Here is a 17,450-nt window from a genome sequence, read left to right as displayed (position 1 = left end):
GAGAAGAGTTAAAAGTTTTAAATGACAGCTTAATTGAGATATAATTTACATGCCATACAATTCACCTATTTAAAGTGTACAAGTCAATGGTTTTTAGTATATTCCGGAGTTGTACACCTCTCACAACCAGTTTTAGAACTTTTTCATCACCCCATCACCTTCCTTACCTCCCTCCTCAGCCCTAGGCAACTGCTAATCTACATTCCATCTCTATACATTTGCTATTCTGGACATTTCATATAAATGAAAGATAACATTTTAATAAATGTGCATTCCTGTGTAAATCCGTCCCTCTAATGCGCATAAATCCTAGGAGTAGAGAGGGTCTTTTCATGACCCTCGAAGTTTAGAAAGATTTTCTTTAAGAGGGAATTAATCTAAATCCTTATTCTACCTAAGCCTGGAGAGAAATGGGAAAAGAGATTTTTTTCCCCCCTATAAAAATCATGACTCATTTTGAAAGAAAGAAAGAAAAAGACTCATTTTGGTGACACTTTTATGTTTATTTAATCATTTGGTGACTCTCTACAAGTAAGTAATTTGTCTCAAGTTCTGTATACTGGACTTAAATAAAGGACGGTACTTCGAAAGAAGTTGAAAGTACTTGGTAAGTTCTAATCATTGCTGAATGTAACTTGATGTTTACCTTATTGGTTCAGAATATATTGCGCAACTTGTCATTTATTTGATCAGAGATAGTGCTGCGTAAGTTGATTGTGATGAACTTGTATTTCCCCTGCACCGTGCTGAGACCTTGTAGGCACTTAATAAGTGTATATTGGTTGCCTGACCACTATGATCATATTTTCATCAGCTCTCTAGTCCTTATTTTCTGTCTCATAGTAATAATAGCAGCTACAATTATTGAGTGCTTACTAAGTAATAAGTTCTTTATATGTACTATCTTTTAAAGTAAAAGGATGCAATTTAGTTTTGAGAATTTTCTGTATCTCCATTGATTGTAGTTTTACAGGCTTCTGATCATTTTTTTTTTAAGATTATTTTGAATGACCATTTTTGATCAAACCTAAGACACTTTGATGCCACTGCATTCTTGAACTTTTAGGAAATGTCAACATAAAGTTTTTACCAACTGAATGTTGCTGTTGGGTGACAGCAGTTGTGAGATACATTTCTATTTTAGAACAACCATACTTCAGAGAGGTTGAAGTGGTGGTGGTAGTGTTTTTTAAAGGGCATCTGGGAATTGAAGAAGGGGATATTAGTTTGTTCATTTACTGCAGTGCAGCTTCATTTTTTTAGGCTGTAAAACATTCACAGATACGCCTTGTTGCCTGAATGAATTTCAACATATTTCAACTTCTCAGGACTCCTTGTTTTGTTTTGTCCTCTTTTGTGTGTGGTTTTTTTTTTCTTTTTTTTTGGCTGTGTCTGTATTTCATGGTAACATTCAGATGTGATGTAATTTAGTTCAATACTAAAGAATGCTGGAAAGATAATTTAAATGTGATTTTCAGTTTTCTTCTCCATTAAAAAAATTTAAGATGGATAGTGCTGTCTATAAATACTAGTAAAAAAAATATTACTTTGATGGTTCCATTCATGTGTCTTGGGTGTCAGTGAACTCATCACAGTGTATTTGCAGAATCTCCAGCCATTAGTCTCCCCAGTCAGCAATATATATACCACCATATTTTGTTCATTTGTTGGTGAAACCATTCCTTTCTAAAGCATGTTTGGTTTTGGGGAGTAGATTTGCTTATTACTTTATTGTTAACTGTATCTCTTTGTTTGCTCTCATTACACTCACCTGTAGTAGTTTACTCACCTTTCTGATTTGGTATTTTCCGTGTGATATGAGACCAGAACCCATAACCACTTGTTGAATGGTGGATAAAAATGATAGAAGGTTCTGGGTGAGAAACTGAAGAACTTCCTGTGCATGGAGCTTTAGTGCTAGGACCTTGTTATGTTGGTTTTTACTGCTTAGAAGTAAAAGGTGGTATAACAGGGTGGTATATTTAACTTCCCCTGAATAATGGATCTCTTAAAATTCTGTCTTATTAAGTCTAACTCAAGTGGATGGAGAATAATTAAGTGGTTGGAAAATAATTCTTTTCTGGACGTCTTGATAGTCTACTTCGTGTGAGAACCCAACCCACAGCTTGAATACCAGGATACCTGTATGCATTGGTATATTGTTTGCTGCAATTCAGAACCTAATACAATACCATGAGCAGAAATTAGAGGCTTTAAAGAACTGTGAGGTTGCATATAAAATAGCCACATGTGCCTGTTATCTTGATATTTATATTTAAACAGGATCTTTTGCTAATCTATTTTCTTTGAGGTAAAATTGTCTTTGTAGATGCACTTTTCTGTGTTTATGTTGATGGTAACTTAGGCTGTGTATTGTATTTAATATTCCTGGCAATACTGAATCCATAGTATAGTTTCAGTGAATACTGGTTAGAGTTTTAGTCATACATTTCTTTATGGTTATTTCACTTTTTCCTGTTGTAGAACTCATGGAGTCATAATATTTAAGAGCTGGACTGTTCTTGGGAATGATCTAATATGACTCCTCCATTTTGTAGACGAGGATGAGATTGTGACTTGTTTAAACTATGGATAAAAATTGAGTTCTTTTTGATTCTCAATCCCATGTTTTTCCTGTTCTGGCATATGCTTGCCCAAGTAAAAAATGTAAAAGATAGAGTCTTAGATTATTGTAGCCTCTGTAACAGAGGTCTGCAAAAGTTTTATGTCACACTCCAGCAGCATAAAAAAATGTATCTGCATTCCCAATATGTGTATGTTTGTTGTAAACTATGTACTATAATATTATGCACATAAAAAGACATTAACAAAAATAATGAGATAAAGATGAAAAATATTTTAGAACAATTTAAAATGTATTATTTCCATGTTTTTGATTCCACCTAAAATCTTAGTAATTTTAAAAATAAGTATGATTGAATGTCTTCACTTAAAAAAACTTTTTCTTTTGAAATAATTATAAATTCATGGCAAGTTGCAAAAATAGTACAAGGAGTCCTGTGTAACCTTCATTCAGTGTCCCTCAGTTGTAATATCTTATATAACACAACATATTTATAACAACATTAAACCAGGGAACTAACATTGGTACAGTACAGTTAAGTAGCCATATTCAGATTTCATGCTTTTTAATGCATTCATTCATGTGTATGTGTGTGTATAGTTCTATGCAATTTGATAACATTTCATGTCTGGATTCATTTAACCACCACCACAATCAAGATACAGTACTGTTCCATCACTGCCAAGAACTCCCTCACGCAGCTCAAGGTCTCCTCCTTCCCCACCCTCCCCACCCTCCACACCCCTATTTACTGGCAACCTGTAATTTGTTCCCCATCTCTATAATTGTGTCATTTTGAGAATGTTACATAAATGGAATCATACTGTATGTAACCTTTTGAGATGGACTTTGTTCACCCAACCCAATGCCCTAGAGAACCATCCGAGCTGTTGTATGTATCAGTAGTTCATTTCTTTTTAGTGCTGAGTAGGGTTCAGTGTATGGATGTACAACAGTACACAGTATGCTAACTCGTCACCTGTTGAAGAGCATAGGAGTTGTTTCCAGCTTTTGGCTGTTACAAATAAAGCTACTATGCACATTTGTATATAGGTTTTTGTGTGAACGTAAGTTTTCATTTCTCTGGTATAAGTGCCCAAGAGTGTAATTGCTGGGTTCTATTGTAAGTGTATGTTTAGTTTTACAAGAAATGGCCAGACTATCTTCCAGACTGGCTATATATTCCCAACAGCAATGTATGAAAGAGCCAGCTTCTCTACATGCTTGGCAGAATTTGGTTTTGTTCACTGTTTTTAAAAAATTTTAGTCATTTTAATAGTTGTGTAGTGATAGCTCATTGTAGTTTCAATTTGCCTTTCCCTAGTGGGCAAATTGTTTCCCTAATGAGCAAATTGGGTTTTCATTGTTGCGTTTTGAGAGTTCTTTATATATTCTAGATATAAGTCTTTTGTTAGATATGTGATTGGCACAAATTTTCTTCCCATCTACAGCTTGTCTTTTCATCCTCTTAACAGGAATTTTTTACAGAGGCAAGAAAGTTTTAAATTTTCATGTAGTGCATTTAATCATTGTTTTTTCTTTTATGATTGTTCTTTTGGTGTCATGTCTATGGACTGTTCACCTAGTCCTAGGTCTCAAAGACTTTTTTCCCCTGTGTTTTCTTCTAAAAAATTTTACAGATTATGTTTTACAAGATAATCACATTTTTACCTTACAGCTTTTGGTAAAGCACTGGTATTGGTAACAGGCAGTTGTCAGCTCTCCCATTTTCTTGTTGCTTGCTTGTATTTTGCTTATTAGTATTATGTTTAATCTGACTTTCTTTGCAAAAATCTTAAAAATCCATCCATGAGTGATATCGTAATTCTCCTGAGATCTGCAGATCTACTTACTTGGGCCCATGCGGGCTGCAGCATGTTGTGATCTGCTGAAAGTGAACAGGTGAGGACATCACAAACAACCCCTCCAGGGTGTGAAACTGCTACCTCTCCCTTAGGAGACTTTTATCTAGTGCAGTACTGTGGGTGTAGTCAGCGTCACAAACAGAAACCCTTGAGTATCTTAAGCTAGAAGAGATTTCATACAAGGTATTAGGTGCTTACAGAATTGTCAGAAGGGCCTAACAGCAGGTTTTAGGGGGTCAATCCAGAGGTAACTCACCAGGGCAGCTCAGAGGCCACCTTGGGAGTGGTGCTGGAATCCAGACCTCGTGCCACCTCTGCCACTGCTGCATTTGCCTCTAGATACTCTGAAAACTGCAGGACAGACCCCAACTTGCAACCTTGGATTAGGAAGTCAGATCAAGACACCTCTGCTGCTGGTGTTCCTGCCGCCCCACTTCTCGTCACCCAAGAAGCTGGGGGATGGACTCTGGAATTATGCTGTAGAGAAATCTCATATTTCCACAGCTGTGCTTGCCCCCCAGATAACTAAAAAGGCTCCTTTCTAATTGCTTATCGGTAGGCGGGAGGTCAAGTGCGCCAATCTGTGGTGTCCAGCATAGTTCATGTAAATGCCATAAAATGGAAGCAGCCTGATGCAGGACCAAGAGCAGGTGCTGGTGTCAGTCTGACACATTGAATGTTAGTAAACCTCAAATTTCAAATTTAAGATAACTCATATGTACTATCTTCTAGTATTTTCTTTTTACCTTATTGGCTTGAGAACCCTTCTTTTGAGGCTTGCATTTACTCTACTTTGAACTTAGTACATTTTGCATGACTAAGTAGTAGGAGCATAGCAGGTCTGGTATGATATTTTTCCCAAATATTTAAATTTTATTCTTAATGTCTCACAATTTTTGAAACCATATTTTTCCTTTTTTTAAATAAATATATACAAGTATAAAATGTTACTGTTTTGGGGAACACTCATTAAATTCAGTCAACATTATTCTCTTACTGTCTGGACCTGAGCTTTCTCTCTTACACCTGTGCTTTCCCCAGCTCTCCCTGGAGAATTCTGTGAAAGAAGTGGATTTTCTCCTAGAACTGTGCTTTGGTATCAGAGGCACTCCAGCCAGCAGCCAGCAGTACTTTGGTTTCTATTTGTTGAAAATAATTAAAGTTTGGTTTGTTTTATTGCATACTTTGAATTTTATTCCTGGGTGTAACAAATTTTGGCATAAAACCAAAAATTAAGACATACAGATATCTTTGCAAAGACTGGTTTTATTATGGTCTGTAATGGCAGTCAATTTAAAATACAATAAAATAAGTTATATTAAAATTTTTGAGTATGTGTTCAAGTGCGTTTTTCTAGTGAGAAGTCTGTAGGTTCATCAGATTCTCAAAACAGAGGCCATGACCCAGGAAAGATTAAAAACAGCTGCTCTAAAGGTATAAGTTCAATCAAGACATTTGCCAAACATTTAATACCAAGGTTTCTGCCGTCAGTCACAGATCCCTTCCCTGATCTCCATCCTGTATCTGTAGACTTTTTTCAGGACATAAAAAGAAAATTATTGTTACCCAAGTGTTTAGGGAGGGGCCAAGGAACATCATAAGAGGTCATTATTAGATGAGAAGAGACACCTGGAAGTCAATTATATCACCCGGATAGTTTTTTTTTTTTTAAGAAGATATGTTCCCATATGGCTGATGTTTTCCTGAAAAATAATGTGTTGTACATGTCAAGACATAGTAAACTGTTGATATCTGCAATCCAGTATATTACATCTTGGGGGATTTATTTGAATGCTTGAAATAGTTATAAAAATAATTTATATGTTCAACTCTAGAGCCTAAAATTGTACAAATGGGGAAGGAATCTACAAGCTTAAACTCTGTAATTCATTTAAAATAGGTAAGAGATGATTCAGAGACACATAAATGTGTTGGATTTTCACATCCGATATGTCACATTTTCACATAGTTTTAGCTTTGTTTCTTAACTAATGACCTCTCTTCATATGCCAAAGCCTAAGTGGAATGTAGCATGGTTTGTAGAGATTTAAAAACCTTTTGTTTAAACAAAATCATGCACAGGGATCCCAAATATAAAGTGATGAAAGGAGAGATGGTTTTAGTTGATGTAGGGGCAAGAAAAGCCTTACTTTTTGTACATTTCCCTTTACTCTCTCCCCGCCCCCCAGACACACACAAATAGAGTTATGAGGGCTTTAGAAACAGGTGGGCCTAATGTAATCACAAGGGCCTTTAAAAGAAGAAGCAGGAGGCAGAAGAGTCAGAACTAGAGAGATGGCATCATGGGAAGGAATTGACCGGGCGTTGCTGGCACTGAAGATGGAAGGCGGCCGTGAGCCAAGGAATGTGGGCAGCTTCTATAAACCAGTAAAGGCAAGAAAATGGATTCTCCTTAGAGTTTCCAGACAGGAATGCAGCTCTACTGACACTTTGATTTTATCCCCGTGAGACCTGTTTTGGACTTCTGACTTCCGGAACTGTAAGACATATATTCGTTACCACTAAATTTATGGTAATTTGTAATTGCAACAATAGCAAACTGATACAGTGCTTAATACATTTTAGGAGTAAACATTCTTAACAGCCTGCGAATTTTACCCTCGTCTATTTCAACAGCTCTTTCTCTGTACCTGGTTTTCCCTTTTCAGAAAGAGAAGAACCAGGAGATCCTAAACTGTCTTCAGATTTATCAATTTCACTTTAATTCTTTATAGGTTTATAGTATATGCAATATAAATTAATAAAAGGATTCGAGTGCTTACCTTTTCTATGCTGGTCATGATGAAGTTAGAAAAGAATGTGGCAAGACCCTATTGTAGATAATAATCAAACAGTTAACAACAATAACTACCAAGCATCAGATGACTGAGTGCCAAAGTGAGTGGTAGGGATAGTAGTAGGTATCATGAAAGAGCAAAGGAGAGAGCAGCTGTTTTAGACTGGAACAATCTCTGAAGGCTTTGTAAAAGAGATTTTTGAGCTAGGAATATGCTCTTAAAGGTATTGGGGAAATTGGTTCCAACAAAATAATCTATGTTATTAGAAACAAAAAACTTAAGGTTTACTAGTTTAATTATTATTTTTATTATTTTATTTTTTGTGAACACATGGGAGAAATATATTTTTCCTATTGAACGTTTTATGGTGGAGGAGAGACTCTTGTAAAATTTTAAAAACGTGTAAATGCAAACTACAGTAAATTGATGACATTTGTCTTGATAATGTGAAGTATAACACCTGAGATAATCTGTATTCCCTGTGTTGCCTGAGTGATACATATTGTTTTTTCATTGTATTTTAATGTTTAAATCTCAAAATATGATTGGAAACCTAGTATGATCTAATCTGAGTTCATCGTGTTATAAGTGCTAAAAACATTGACCATGATTACATTTTTGAAGGAAAGGTATTACATGGGCTTGCTAAAGATAATTATGTTAGACTAACCTTACTCTTTAGATAGGATTATTGGACTGTGGGTCAAGAGAATGGAGAAGGTACAGTATAACTGGATTTCAGCCAAACATAAGATTTCTCTCTGTTGACAGGGGGAGGCTGTGGGCTGGATGGCCATAAAATTAGGTAGAAATGTGACTGGTTGAGTAGCACCTCTAAAAATTAATAATGAATTGATGACAGCTAGAAAAAATTACTAGTGACATGCTGAAAATCACTGTCCATATTTTTGTAATGATGTGAATGAAAACATTGATACCATGCTTATCAAATTTTTGGATGAAATGAATTTTTTAGGGTTGACTTTTGAAAATAATATTTCTGACTGAAATGGTGGGCTAAGGCTAACGTGATAACTTAATGGAGCTTGATGTGAAGTCCTGTATATGAGTTCAGAAAACAGCTGCGTAATTATAGGGGTGAGGGAAATGTGGTTGAGTACAAACAACTTAGGTATTTTAATTACTCTGATAAACTCAATATAGATATAAAATGTACTGCAACTATAAGAAAGGCTTCATAGAATCGTCATCTGGACTACTGGGGGAGGAGGTTCAGAAGAGGAAAGGTATCAGTCTTACTTTATTCTGTACTGTCCAGATTATACCTGGAGTACTGTGTTGAGTTCTGGATGTGGCGTTTGACGAGTTAGAAAACAGAGAATAACAAGTGTTGGCAAGGATGTGGAGAAATCGGAACGCTTGTACATTGTTGGTAGGAGTTTATGATGGTACAGCTACTGTGGAAAACAGTTTGACCACAACCAGTTAAACCGAAAACTATGATATGACCCACATGTTCTGTTCCTGCGTACTTACCCAAAATAATTGAAAACAGGTATTCAAAGAGATATTTGTAATGAATGTTCATGGCGGTGCTTACATAGCAGTTTACTTTAGCTAAAAGGTAGAAACAACCCAAATGTAATCAACTGATGAATGGATAACCAAAATGTGGTATATGTGTACAATGGAATATTATTCAACCATAAAAATGAAGTATTGATAAATGCTTCAAAGTGCATGAACCTCAAACGTTATGATTAGTGAATGAAGCTGGACACAAATGATCACATATTGTATGAGTCCACTGATATGAAATATCTAGGACAGGTAAATCCGTAGAGACATACATCAGTTCGGTGGCTGCCAGGGGCATGGGGAATGGGCAGTGACTGCTTGATGGGTATGGGTTTCCTTTGGGGAAGATGAAAATGTTTTGGAACTAGGTAGAGGTGTTGATTGCAAAACATTGTGAATATACTAAATGCCATTGATTTGTACACTTAAAAAGGTTAATTTTATATCATGTGGATTTTAGCTTAATTTAAAAAAAGTGTCAGTACATATAAATCAGTTGGATAGTATTGAGAGTCCAGAAATAAACCCTATGATCAATCAATTTTTTTTTTTTTTTTTGGCGGTACGCGGGCCTCTCACTACTGTGGCCTCCCCCGCTGCGGAGCACAAGGCTCCGGATGCGCAGGCTCGGCTCACGGGCCCAGCCGCTCCGCGGCACGCAGGATCCTCCCGACTGGGGCACGAACCCGCGTCCCCTGCATCGGCAGGCGGACTCCCAACCACTGCGCCACCAGGGAAGCCCAATCAATGAATTTTTTAAAAAATTTGACAAAGGTACCAAGATAATTCAATAGGGAAAGAACAGCTTTTTCAGCAGTGTTGAGGCATCTGGAGATCCCCGTGCAAAATGAATTTGAACCCTTTCCTCACACCATGCACAAAAATTAACTAAAAGTGGATCACAGATCTAAATAACAGCTAAAATTATAACATTCTTCAAAGAAAATATGAATAAATCTTAGTGACCTGGGTTAGGCAAAGCCTTCTTGGATATGACACTAAAAGCACAAGCAACAAAAGATAGGTAAATTGGACTTCATCAAAATTAAAAACATTTGTGCCTCAAAGGATACCATCAAGAAAGTGAAAAGACAACCCACAAAATGGGAGAAAATATTTGCAAGTCTTGTATCTAGGATGTATAAAGAACTCTTAACAACTCAATAATAAAAAGGCAAATATCCTAATTAAAAATGATGAGTAAATTGAATTTTATGCTAAGTGAATTGTCAATAAAAACTGTTAAAAAATGAGTCAAGTGGAATATGTTTAGCGATTTCTAGTCTTATGGGAATTAAAAATTGAAATCCTACTCTTTCACTGCTTTTCCTTTTGCCTTTTGCCCTCCCCCATTCTATCTCTCAACTTCTATCAGCTGTACCTTTTATCCTTACAAGGTTGTAAACATTTACATTCTGTTCTGTAACCTTAATGAAATCTTTGGTGCTTTGTTTTTGTATCGGTCATACATCTTTTAATTACCATGCAAATACTAATTGCAGAATGGAGTAGTGAGTTTATGGTTACATTTCCTTCTCTCCACACCAGTGTCATGATCCCATGCCAATAGAAGGATGATGTTCCTAGTATCAAAGACGAATGGATTCTCTTTCCCTATAATCTGTCAATTGCTCAAAATCATGTCATATGTATATGTTTTCACACTTGAACCATTACTTCCTTGAATAGCTTTTTTGTTTTTCCTGATGTATCATTTTGGTTGTTTTTGGCAGCATTTTACAGAATATCCACCCACAGGTGACATATCTGGTGGTTCTGACCTTTCTCTTATTGCCAGTGGCTGCTGTAACTCCAAGCATCTTTTTTTCACTTACTAAAAGGCAGGAGGAAGGGGATAGGATGAGTGCTTCTTTTTTTTTTTTTTGGATCTTCCCCCTTTTAAAATATATTTTTGAAAAATTTTAAAACATAAAAAAGTTGTGAGAATAGTAATATGAACTGTCTAACTTTCACCTGGATTCATCAGTTACAAACATTTTGCTATATTTGCTTTTTCCTTTATCTTTTGCTTCTATAAATCTAGATCCAGTTATCCTTATTTTGGTGAATCTTTTGAGAGAAAGTTGCAGAGATCATGATTCTTTACCCTTAAATACTTCATCACATATCACATAAGGAAAGGTGTGATCATGGAACAATGATTAAATTCAGGAAATGTAATTGTCACAGGTTGAGATCTCTGGGGAGCAGATGCTGAGCCAGAATTAGGATTGTATTTACAAAAGTGAAAGAAGGAAGCAGGATTGGGCAGGTGGAGCTGTCAGATTGTGATGACACCCCGTGTGCCAGCACAAGGAGTGCCTCTGGAATTAAGACTGTCCATTAGGGGAGTTCCATGTTGGGTAGAAATTGCTTGGCCTGTGACTTGCGTTTTTCATTTATGGGCTGGGAGCTGTCCAGAGACTATCGAGACCCTCTCTTGAAGGCTGAAGCTAACTCTGATGAAACTAACAGCTTAACCACACTCCTCACTCCTGGTAGTGAGTCTTTTGAATGTGAGTGGTAGATTTCCATGTCTACCACAACACAGTACTATTATCTAATATACAGTCCATGTTCAAACTCAGCAGTTGCCCAGTAATGCTCTTTATGGCAAATCTTCCTTCCCACCATCAGATCTCTCTTTTTATCTTGGAGGAAAGTCTTTCAAGAAGTTCCCCAGATGACTTTCCTGTAAGTCTCATTGGCTTAAACTGAGTTGCTCGTTCACCTCTGTTGCTCAGGCCAGCTGCTGGCAAAGGAGAATGGGATTTCCAGGGCTTGTTTAGACCTGTAGTGATTTATCCCATGGGTCTGGGCAAGAGTCTGCCTTCCCTAATCCTGTGCTTCTCCCCTGTTACCTTAGAAAAAAGAAGAAGAAAAGAAAAAAAAAGATTAGATTCCTTTAGCAAGGAATAAGGAAGGAAAAGCTGTAGGTAGACAGCATTCTGCTGGAGCTTTCTGTTGCATATCTTTTTTTTTTTTTTTCTGTTAAGAAAAGAAACACATGCATTCCTGTCGTGAAACCAGCTTCTTAGTTATTCTGTCTTTGGAACAGAATCCATTCCTTTCTTCCTTTCATGGAGTTCACTAATTTTCTGTATTAACAGGATGAATTATAGTTTAGTCCTGCTGTACACCTGCCATTCTGGGATTTCTTTTTCATTTCACTCTTGGATCATTTCCGCTGTTTCCTGTGTTCTCACATCCACTTTACTGGTTTTCATTCTTGCTTGCTAAAGAACGCCCTCAAGTAATGTTCTTACATGTCTGAAACTGTCTTTATTCTGCCTTTTTGCTTGATTGATCATTTGGATGTAAAAATCTAGGTCAAAATTACTTAATTCTGGAAGTTTTCGAGACATTGCTCTGTCTTCTACAATTGAGAGTTTGATTTTAGTCAGATTCTTAATTGTTTTTTTCCTCAAATCATTTAGAATAATTTTTGCCTATGAAATGTCACAGGATTTGTCCAGGTGTCTCTTTCATGGAACAGAGGGTAGGTCACTTGTTTTTTATTCATTCATTATTCATTACCTGGCTCCCTGTTTTATTTTATACCTGTACTTTATTACTGACCTTCTTTTATTCTGGGTGATGTTAACATCAGTGTGGATGGTTCATTCAAAGCCCTTGACAATACCTTTGACAGACACTGCACCTGTTAGTCATTTTTCTCTTTCTTAAGACTAGTTTTGTTCAGGTATTTAGGGTTCACCTGCTTCACGGGCTCCTCCCCAATCCAAAGGGGGCAGTTTGTAAAGCAGCCTAAAGTCAATAGTGTTAGTTTCATCCTCCTTGCCAGTGATTGGTTCAGGCATGGTGACATATAAAGGAAGTCCTCTGGGAGTCTGGTTTCCTTCAATTTATGAAGGCACACCCCTTTTGGATGTGGTCACGTGGGCTTATGATACATGGAGCTGCTGCAGCCATTTTGGGTCATTGAGAAGAAAGCAAGATGATGAATGACCCTCAACTCAAAAATTGTTTAAAATTGAATTCCTGATCTCCAGTGCTCCCCAACCCCAGTTTTTTTGCTCCATCTTTCCAGTTTCTCAGGCCAAAAAATCTTGCCATTATCCCTAACTTTATTGTATGCACATAGAATATGGACATCCCACATCCTATTCATTAGAAGATCCTAAAAGCTCCCCCTTCAAATTATATTTGCAATCTTACTACTGTTTCCTATTGACACCACTACCATCCTGGTCCAAGTCACTGACATTTCTTGCCTGGATTACCACAACAGAGCAGTGGCTACCCAGGGAATTTTCTTAGGGTTCAACAAGACAGATGTTTGGATTGCCATAGGCCACATTTGACATCAGATTTGCTTAAGAGGATATGGGACAAGAAACACAGCTTACCAGCGGAGAAGAATCAGATACTCTCTTTGGTAGGAGTCCTTGTAGCTGTCTACAAAGAGAACAGCCGGAACCATTCTCTGTGCCTCTCCCCTCTTCCAAGTGAAGCTTAAGTAAGAGTGATGAGGCTCACATGATGGATATGTAACTAACTTTGCTTAGGAGCCCCATGTTCCACAAGAGCCATTATCTTGTGTAACTACCCATGAGCATAGCTTCCAGGATCCCTACAAGGTATGTGCCGAATTATAGAAGTCACCATAGTAAGGAAAGCCCACAGTTACAGCCACTCACCAGGTATTTATTGTTTCTCTCGGTCTGAAGCAACTTACCAATAGTCATTTTTACCATAAGCAACGTTGCCTGGTAACACAGCTGACATTCTGCCTGTATGGTTTCCAGGGGAACAGAGCTAGAAGATGAACAGAATCCAAGAGCAATTTCTCAGGCTCAAAGACAAGGGTTTTGCTAACACTTCAGTCACAAATAGCCTCGTAGTGGCATCAGTGCTTCTCCACTGTACTCTTCTCAGCACAGTAGCCAGAGCAATCCTTCTAAATGTATGACAGTCACGTTACTCTTCTGCAAACCGTGCAGTGGCTCCCCAGAGCACAGCTGCCTACAGGCCTTACCTGAGTTGGTCCCTCGTTACCTCTCTAATCCTTTTTTCCTATTACTCTTTCCCTTACTCATCTGCTCTAATCATCCTTGTTCTTGCTCTAATGTACCAGCCATGTTCCCGCCTTAGGGCCTTTGTGATTGCTCTTCCCGTGGCCGGAATGTGCTTACTCCTGATAGCTACCTGGCGGAGTTTTCAGGTCTTTGTTTAAATGTCACCTTTTTAATGAGATGTACTCTGACTATTTAAAAATTGCAACGCCTGCCACCTCTGGCACTTGCCAGTCTGTGATTCTTCTCTACTTTTTCTTTTTCCTTTCTTCCCCCCATAGCTTCTCTCATCTTTTTATGCCTCATAATTTACTTATTATTTCTGTTGTCTATTGTCTTCCCTTGTTAGCATGTAAGCTCTAAGAAGGGCAGGATTCTTCTCTTTTGTTCATTGATGTATCTCAACTGCCTAGGACAGTGCCTGACACATGGTTGAAGCTTAGTAGGTTTAAGTGCGCACACAATTACAGAGGGCTTATTGTACGCTAGCATTTGACATATATTCATTTACTCTTCATGAAACCGTCTTGAAATGGTACTTTTATTATCCCTTTTAAAAATAAGCGTGGAAACAGGTTAAGAGACTTGCTTCATGCTGCTTAGCTCATAAGTGAGTCCTTGCAAGCTGGCTCTGGAGCCTGTGTTCTTAACTGTATGCAGTTAAGCATCTTTCTGCATATATTTTTTTAAGCCTGATTTTAGATTATATCTTTTTGGTAAATTCTCCTTTATTAACGTAGAGGTTATGGCCATTTTAATGTCTTGATGCGTGTAGCCCAGTTATTTTGCAGGATCCCATTAACCATATGTGAATGTATCCTTTAAAAAAATGATTATTGGGGTGATTTAATTGACTTCCGATCGTCCTCTTTCATATACTAATGAACTCTTACGGTGTTCCCTAGTACTTCCCTAAATACTTGGGTGACAATAAATTATTTTCCTTTTATGTTCTTGGAAGGGGGAACAGATACAGGATGGAGGTCAGAGAGGGTTTCATGATTAATCATAGTAGAAGCCTCAGTGTTAATTAGTGGGTGAATGTCTTGGTTTAACTGATACCTAAAAACTTGCCATTCTCAATCTTGTCTGAATGATGGCCCCCTTTGAGAATCTAATGAAAGCTATGGACCTCTTACATGAAAAATGCCTATAAACACACGCTTCAAAAATTTTATACAACTTATTGTATTGTAAATTGATTTCCATCACAGGCCATATAAAACCAGTCTCTGCAAAGATTTCTATAAAGTTGAGTTTTTGTTTTTGTGTAAAATTATATGCCACACCCAAGAATAAAATCCAAATATTTGCTTAAAAAATTGAGCTTTTTATTTTCAGAAGTTAATTTTAATGGGAAGACTGGTTTATAGTAAGTCAAAATTGTGGCATTGTCTTTGATATAGCAATACATATGTCATTTTAAAATTTTCAAACTATTTTTGTTTTAATGTCAACCAAAGCAGAAAACGTAATTTTTAAGATTTGTAGAAATAATTGGAATTAGAGTCAGATCACATAAGACAAGGTTTTCTTTTTTTTATTAAAAAAAAAGCCTTCTTAATAGACTTTATTTTTTTACTTTTTATAAATTTATTTATGGCTGCATTGGGTCTTTGTTGCTGCGCACAGGCTTTTTCTAGTTGTGGTGAGCGGGGGCTACTCTTCGTTGCGGTGCGCGGGCTTCTCATTGCGGTGGCTTCTCTTATTGTGGAGCACAGGCTTTAGGTTCGCGGGCTTCAGTAGTTGTGGCTCGTGGGCTCTAGAGCGCAGGCTCAGTAGTTGTGGCGCATGGGCTTAGTTGCTCCACTGCACGTGGGATCTTCCCGGACCAGGGCTCGAACCCGTGTCCCCTGTATCGGCAGGCGGATTCTTAACCACTGCACCACCAGGGAAGTCCCTGTAGACTTTATTTTTTATAAAGACTTTTTTTCAGAGAGCAGTTTTAGGTTCACAGCCAAATTGAGAGGAAAGTACAGAGATTTCCCATAGAGCCCTTCTCCCATTCATGCATAGCTTCTCATACTAACAACATCCCCCATCAGGGTGGTGTATTTGTTACCACTGATGAGTCTACACTGACACATCATAATCACCTAAAGTCCATAGTTTACATTATGGCTCACTTTTGGAATTGTACATTGTAGGGTTTGGACACATGTGTAATGACATATATCCACCATTATAGTATCACACAGAGTATTTTCCCTGCCCTAAAAATCCTCTGTGCTCTGCCTAATCATCCTCCCACCCCTCCCCGGCAACCACTGATTTTTTTTTTTTTTTTTTTTTTTACTGTCACCATAGTTTTGTCTTTTCCAGAATGTCAGTATGTACAATATGTAGCTTTTTCAGATTGGCTTCCTTCACTTTAGCATTATGCATTTAACATTTCTTCATGTCCTCTCATGGCTTGATAGTTCATTTCTTTTTAGTGCTGAATAATATTCCACTGTTTGGATGTACCACAGTTTATCCATTCACCTACTGGAGGACATCTTGGTTGGCAATTATGAATAAAGCTGCTGTAAACATCCATGTGCAGGTTTTTGCATGGACATGGTTTCAACTTGGGTGAATACCAAAAAGCACCAGCTGCTGAGTCGTAAGGTAAAAAGTATGTTTAGTTTTGTAAGAAACTGCCAACTGTTTTCCAAAGTGACTGTGTCGCTTTGCATTTTTACCAGCAGTGTATCAGAGTTCTTGTTCCTCTGCATCCTCTCCAGCAGTTGGTATCGTCATTGTTCTGGACTTGGCCATTCTAATAGGTGTGCAGTGGTATCTCACTGTTGTTTAAATTTGCATTTCCCTGATGATATATGCTGTGGAACATCTTTTCTATGCTTATTTGCTATCTGAATATCTTTTCTGGTGAGATGTCTGTTAAGGTCTTTGGCCCATTTTTAAAAAAATTTTTTAAAAACTTTTATTAGAGTACAGTTGATTTACAATGTTGCATTAGTTTCTGCTGTACAGCAAAATGTGTCAGTTATACATATACATATATCCACTCTTTTTTAGATTCTTTTTCCATATAGGTCATTACAGAGTATTGAGAAGAGTTCCCTGTGCTATGCAGTGGGTCCTTATTAGTTATCTGTTTTATATGTGGTAGTGTGTAGATGTCAATCCCAATCTCCCAATCTATCCCCCCTCCCCCCGACACATCCCCACTTTCCCCCCTGGTAACCATAAGTTCGCTTTCTATACCTGTGACTTAGCACTTTTCTCTGTATGGGAAGATGCTAGAGTCTGGGCTCATTGAAATCATTCCTTTGATATGCACCTTAGCTGTCTAGGGCCAGTGTCCTGTTCTTTCCCATCCTGAGTCCCCTTAGGGTGCACTGTTGGGAGTTGGATAATTTTTATTTTATTTATTTTTTAAGTTTTAAAATTTATTTAATTTATTTTTGGCTGCATTGGGTCTTCATTGCTGCATGCGGGCTTTTCTTTAGTTGCAGTGAGCGGGGGCTACTCTTCGTTGTGGTGCGCAGGCTTCTCATTGCAGTGGCTTCTTTTGTTGTGGAGCACAGGCTCTAGGCACGTGGGCTTCAGTAGTTGTAGTTTGTGGGCTCTAGAGCGCAGGCTCAGTAGTTGTGGCGCATGGGCTTAGTTGCTCTACGGCATG

At 37.7% G+C, this 17,450-nt stretch overlaps 1 protein-coding gene across 5 annotated transcripts in view; it reads left to right on the top strand.

The window, feature by feature from the left end:
• Positions 1-17,450, top strand: part of FRYL (FRY like transcription coactivator) — a 293,018-nt gene that overhangs the window by 54,939 nt on the left and 220,629 nt on the right. Inside the window, exon 1 of one of the 5 annotated variants that reach the window (XM_079919425.1) lies at positions 6,448-6,949. The exons of the other annotated variants lie outside the window; for them this stretch is intronic. The gene's annotated coding sequence lies outside the window, so the exon portion shown is untranslated. Of the gene's footprint in view, positions 1-6,447; positions 6,950-17,450 lie in introns of those variants that run through there. 5 annotated transcript variants of the gene reach the window in all.

The sequence above is a fragment of the Stenella coeruleoalba genome, assembly GCF_951394435.1.
Source record: "Stenella coeruleoalba genome assembly, chromosome: 4".
NCBI lineage: Eukaryota > Metazoa > Chordata > Mammalia > Artiodactyla > Delphinidae > Stenella > Stenella coeruleoalba.
This window is presented reverse-complemented; position numbering and strand designations above follow the sequence as displayed.